This window comes from Zeus faber (assembly GCF_960531495.2).
Source record: "Zeus faber genome assembly, chromosome: 4".
Lineage (NCBI taxonomy): Eukaryota > Metazoa > Chordata > Actinopteri > Zeiformes > Zeidae > Zeus > Zeus faber.
This window is the reverse complement of record NC_137191.1, coordinates 627,793-633,792: the sequence shown is the minus strand read 5'-3', so window position 1 is coordinate 633,792 and position 6,000 is coordinate 627,793.

Sequence of the window (6,000 nt, the reverse complement as noted above, 5' to 3'; positions counted from 1 at the left end):
ATCTTTCTTTCAATCTTTCAATCTTTCTTTCATTCTTTCTTTCAATCTTTCAATTTTTCTATCTTTCAATATTTCTTCCAATCGTTCAATATTTCTTTCATTATTTCTTTCAATCTTTCTTTTGTTATTTCTTTCAATCTTTCTTTCCATCTTTCTTTCATTATTTCTTTCAATCTTTCTTTTGTTATTTCTTTCAATCTTTCTTTCTTTCAATCTTTCTTTCCATCTTTCTTTCATTCTTTCTTTCAATCTTTCTTTCAGTCTTTCAATCTTTCTTTCAAACTTTCAATCTTTCAGTCGTTCAATCTTTCTTTCAATCTTTCTTTCAATCTTTCAATCTTCAGTCTTTCAATCTTTCTTTCAATCTTTCTTTCAATCTTTCTTTCAATATTTCTTTCAATCTTTCTTTCTTTAAATCTTTCTTTCAAACTTTCAATCTTTATTTCAATCTTTCAAACTTTCAATCTTTATTTCAATCTTTCAATCGTTCAATCTTTCTTTCAATCTTTCAATCTTTCTTTCATTCTTTCTTTCAATATTTCAATCTTTCTTTCATTCTTTCTTTCAATCTTTCTTTCATTCTTTCTTTCAATCTTTCTTTTTTCAAACTTTCTTGCAAACTTTCTTTCAATTGTTTAATCTTTCAATCTTTCTTTCTTTCTTTCTTTCAGTCTTTCAATCTTTTTTTCATTCTTTCTTTCAATATTTCAATCTTTCAATCTTTCTTTCATTCTTTCTTTCAATCTTTCAATCTTTCTTTCATTCTTTCTTGCAATCTTTCTTTCAATTGTTTAATCTTTCAATCTTTCTTTCATTCTTTCCTTCAGTCTTTCAATCTTTTTTTCAATCTTTCTTTCATTCTTTCTTTCAATCGTTCTTTCTTTCGTTTAGTCTTTCTTTCAATCTTTCAATTTTTCAATCTTTCTTTCATTCTTTCTTTTAATCTTTCAATCTTTCTTTCATTGTTTCTTTCAATCTTTCTTTCATTCTTTCTTTCAATCTTTCTTTCAATCATTCTTTCTTTCTTTTAGTCTTTCTTTCAATCTTTCAATTTTTCAATCTTTCTTTCATTCTTTCTTTTAATCTTTCAATCTTTCTTTCATTGTTTCTTTCAATCTTTCTGTCCATCTTTCTTTCATTCTTTCTTTCATTCTTTCATTCTTTCTTTCAATTGTTCTTTCATTCTTTCTTTCAATCTTTCTTTAAATATTTCAATCTTTCAATCTTTCTTTCAATCTTTCAATCTTTCTTTCATTCTTTCTTTCAATCTTTCAATTTTTCTATCTTTCAATATTTCTTCCAATCGTTCAATCTTTCTTTCATTATTTCTTTCAATCTTTCTTTTGTTATTTCTTTCAATCTTTCTTTCCATCTTTCTTTCAATCTTTCTTTTGTTATTTCTTTCAATCTTTCTTTCTTTCAATCTTTCTTTCCATCTTTCTTTCATTCTTTCTTTCAATCTTTCTTTCAGTCTTTCAATCTTTCTTTCAAACTTTCAATCTTTCAGTCGTTCAATCTTTCTTTCAATCTTTCTTTCAATCTTTCAATCTTCAGTCTTTCAATCTTTCTTTCAATCTTTCTTTCAATCTTTCTTTCAATATTTCTTTCAATCTTTCTTTCTTTAAATCTTTCTTTCAAACTTTCAATCTTTATTTCAATCTTTCAAACTTTCAATCTTTATTTCAATCTTTCAATCGTTCAATCTTTCTTTCAATCTTTCAATCTTTCTTTCATTCTTTCTTTCAATATTTCAATCTTTCTTTCATTCTTTCTTTCAATCTTTCTGTCATTCTTTCTTTCAATCTTTCTTTTTTCAAACTTTCTTGCAAACTTTCTTTCAATTGTTTAATCTTTCAATCTTTCTTTCATTCTTTCTTTCAGTCTTTCAATCTTTTTTTCATTCTTTCTTTCAATATTTCAATCTTTCAATCTTTCTTTCATTCTTTCTTTCAATCTTTCAATCTTTCTTTCATTCTTTCTTGCAATCTTTCTTTCAATTGTTTAATCTTTCAATCTTTCTTTCATTCTTTCCTTCAGTCTTTCAATCTTTTTTTCAATCTTTCTTTCATTCTTTCTTTCAATCGTTCTTTCTTTCGTTTAGTCTTTCTTTCAATCTTTCAATTTTTCAATCTTTCTTTCTTTCGTTTAGTCTTTCTTTCAATCTTTCAATTTTTCAATCTTTCTTTCATTCTTTCTTTTAATCTTTCAATCTTTCTTTCATTGTTTCTTTCAATCTTTCTTTCATTCTTTCTTTCAATCTTTCTTTCAATCATTCTTTCTTTCTTTTAGTCTTTCTTTCAATCTTTCAATCTTTCTTTCATTCTTTCTTTTAATCTTTCAATCTTTCTTTCATTGTTTCTTTCAATCTTTCTGTCCATCTTTCTTTCATTCTTTCTTTCATTCTTTCATTCTTTCTTTCAATTGTTCTTTCATTCTTTCTTTCAATCTTTCTTTAAATATTTCAATCTTTCAATCTTTCTTTCAATCTTTCTTTCATTCTTTCTTTCAATCTTTCAATCTTTCAATTTTTCTATCTTTCAATATTTCTTCCAATCGTTCAATCTTTCTTTCATTATTTCTTTCAATCTTTCTTTTATTTCTTTCAATCTTTCTTTCTTTCAATCTTTCTTTCCATCTTTCTTTCATTATTTCTTTCAATCTTTCTTTTGTTATTTCTTTCAATCTTTCTTTCTTTCAATCTTTCTTTCAATCTTTCTTTCAATCTTTCTTTCATTATTTCTTTCAGTCTTTCAATCTTTCTTTCAAACTTTCAATCTTTCAGTCGTTCAATCTTTCTTTCAATCTTTCTTTCAATCTTTCAATCTTTCTTTCATTGTTTCTTTCAATCTTTCTTTCATTCTTTCTTTCATTCTTTCTTTCAATCTTTCTTTCAATCATTATTTCTTTCTTTTAGTCTTTCTTTCAATCTTTCTTTCATTCTTTCTTTTAATCTTTCAATCTTTCTTTCATTGTTTCTTTCAATCTTTCTTTCATTCTTTCTTTCATTCTTTCTTTCAATCTTTCTTTCAATCATTCTTTCTTTCTTTTAGTCTTTCTTTCAATCTTTCTTTCATTCTTTCTTTTAATCTTTCAATCTTTCTTTCATTGTTTCTTTCAATCTTTCTGTCCATCTTTCTTTCATTCTTTCCTTCAGTCTTTCATTCTTTCTTTCAATCTTTCTTTTTTCAATCATTCTTGCAATCATTCTTTCAATTGTTTAATCTTTCAATCTTTCTTTCATTCTTTCAATCTTTTTTTCAATCTTTCTTTCATTCTTTCTTTCAATCTTTCTGTCCGTCATTCTTTCTTTCAGTCTTTCTTTCAATCATTCAATCTTTCAATCTTTCCTTCTATCTTTCTTTCAATCTTTCTTTCATTCTTTATTTCAATCTTTGTTTCATTCTTTCTTTCAATCTTTCATTCAATCTTTCTTTCATTCTTTATTTTAATCTTTCAATCTTTCTTTAATTGTTTCTTTCAATCTTTCTGTCTTTCAATATTTCTTTCAATCTTTCTTTTTTTTTCATTCTTTCTTTCAATCTTTCTTTTATTCTATCTTTAAATCTTTGTTTTTTCAATCTTTCTTGCAATCTTTCTTTCAGTCTTTCAATCTGTCTTTCAAACTTTCAATCTTTCCTTCAATTTTTCTTTCAATCTTTAAGTCTTTCTTTCATTCTTTCTTTCAATCTTTCAATCTTTCAATCTTTCTTTCATTCTTTCTTTTAATCTTTCAATCTTTCTTTCAATATTTCTTTCAATCTTTCTTTCTGTCAATCTTTCTTTCCATCTTTCTTTCCATCTTTCTTTCATTCTTTCCTTCAGTCTTTCAATCTTTCTTTCAATCTTTCTTTCAATTTTTCTTTCAATCTTTCTTTCATTCATTCCTTCAATCTTTCAATCTTTCTTTCAATCTTTCATTCATTCTTTCTTTCAATCTTTCAATCTTTCTTTCAATATTTCTTTCAATCTTTTTTACTTTCAATCTTTCTTTCAATCTTTCAATCTTTCTTTCATTCTTTCTTTCAATATTTCAATCTTTCTTTCATTCTTTCTTTCAATCTTTCTTTCATTCTTTCTTTCAATCTTTCTTTTTTCAAACTTTCTTGCAAACTTTCTTTCAATTGTTTAATCTTTCAATCTTTCTTTCATTCTTTCTTTCAGTCTTTCAATCTTTTTTTCATTCTTTCTTTCAATATTTCAATCTTTCAATCTTTCTTTCATTCTTTCTTTCAATCTTTCAATCTTTCTTTCATTCTTTCTTGCAATCTTTCTTTCAATTGTTTAATCTTTCAATCTTTCTTTCATTCTTTCCTTCAGTCTTTCAATCTTTTTTTCAATCTTTCTTTCATTCTTTCTTTCAATCGTTCTTTCTTTCGTTTAGTCTTTCTTTCAATCTTTCAATTTTTCAATCTTTCTTTCATTCTTTCTTTTAATCTTTCAATCTTTCTTTCATTGTTTCTTTCAATCTTTCTTTCATTCTTTCTTTCAATCTTTCTTTCAATCATTCTTTCTTTCTTTTAGTCTTTCTTTCAATCTTTCAATCTTTCTTTCATTCTTTCTTTTAATCTTTCAATCTTTCTTTCATTGTTTCTTTCAATCTTTCTGTCCATCTTTCTTTCATTCTTTCTTTCATTCTTTCATTCTTTCTTTCAATTGTTCTTTCATTCTTTCTTTCAATCTTTCTTTAAATATTTCAATCTTTCAATCTTTCTTTCAATCTTTCTTTCATTCTTTCTTTCAATCTTTCAATCTTTCAATTTTTCTATCTTTTAATATTTCTTCCAATCGTTCAATCTTTCTTTCATTATTTCTTTCAATCTTTCTTTTGTTATTTCTTTCAATCTTTCTTTCTTTCAATCTTTCTTTCCATCTTTCTTTCATTATTTCTTTCAATCTTTCTTTTGTTATTTCTTTCAATCTTTCTTTCTTTCAATCTTTCTTTCAATCTTTCTTTCAATCTTTCTTTCATTATTTCTTTCAGTCTTTCAATCTTTCTTTCAAACTTTCAATCTTTCAGTCGTTCAATCTTTCTTTCAATCTTTCTTTCAATCTTTCAATCTTTCTTTCATTGTTTCTTTCAATCTTTCTTTCATTCTTTCTTTCATTCTTTCTTTCAATCTTTCTTTCAATCATTATTTCTTTCTTTTAGTCTTTCTTTCAATCTTTCTTTCATTCTTTCTTTTAATCTTTCAATCTTTCTTTCATTGTTTCTTTCAATCTTTCTTTCATTCTTTCTTTCATTCTTTCTTTCAATCTTTCTTTCAATCATTCTTTCTTTCTTTTAGTCTTTCTTTCAATCTTTCTTTCATTCTTTCTTTTAATCTTTCAATCTTTCTTTCATTGTTTCTTTCAATCTTTCTGTCCATCTTTCTTTCATTCTTTCCTTCAGTCTTTCATTCTTTCTTTCAATCTTTCTTTTTTCAATCATTCTTGCAATCATTCTTTCAATTGTTTAATCTTTCAATCTTTCTTTCATTCTTTCAATCTTTTTTTCAATCTTTCTTTCATTCTTTCTTTCAATCTTTCTGTCCGTCATTCTTTCTTTCAGTCTTTCTTTCAATCATTCAATCTTTCAATCTTTCCTTCTATCTTTCTTTCAATCTTTCTTTCATTCTTTATTTCAATCTTTGTTTCATTCTTTCTTTCAATCTTTCATTCAATCTTTCTTTCATTCTTTATTTTAATCTTTCAATCTTTCTTTAATTGTTTCTTTCAATCTTTCTGTCTTTCAATATTTCTTTCAATCTTTCTTTTTTTTTCATTCTTTCTTTCAATCTTTCTTTTATTCTATCTTTAAATCTTTGTTTTTTCAATCTTTCTTGCAATCTTTCTTTCAGTCTTTCAATCTGTCTTTCAAACTTTCAATCTTTCCTTCAATTTTTCTTTCAATCTTTAAGTCTTTCTTTCATTCTTTCTTTCAATCTTTCAATCTTTCAATCTTTCTTTCATTCTTTCTTTTAATCTTTCAATCTTTCTTTCAATATTTCTTTCAATCTTTCT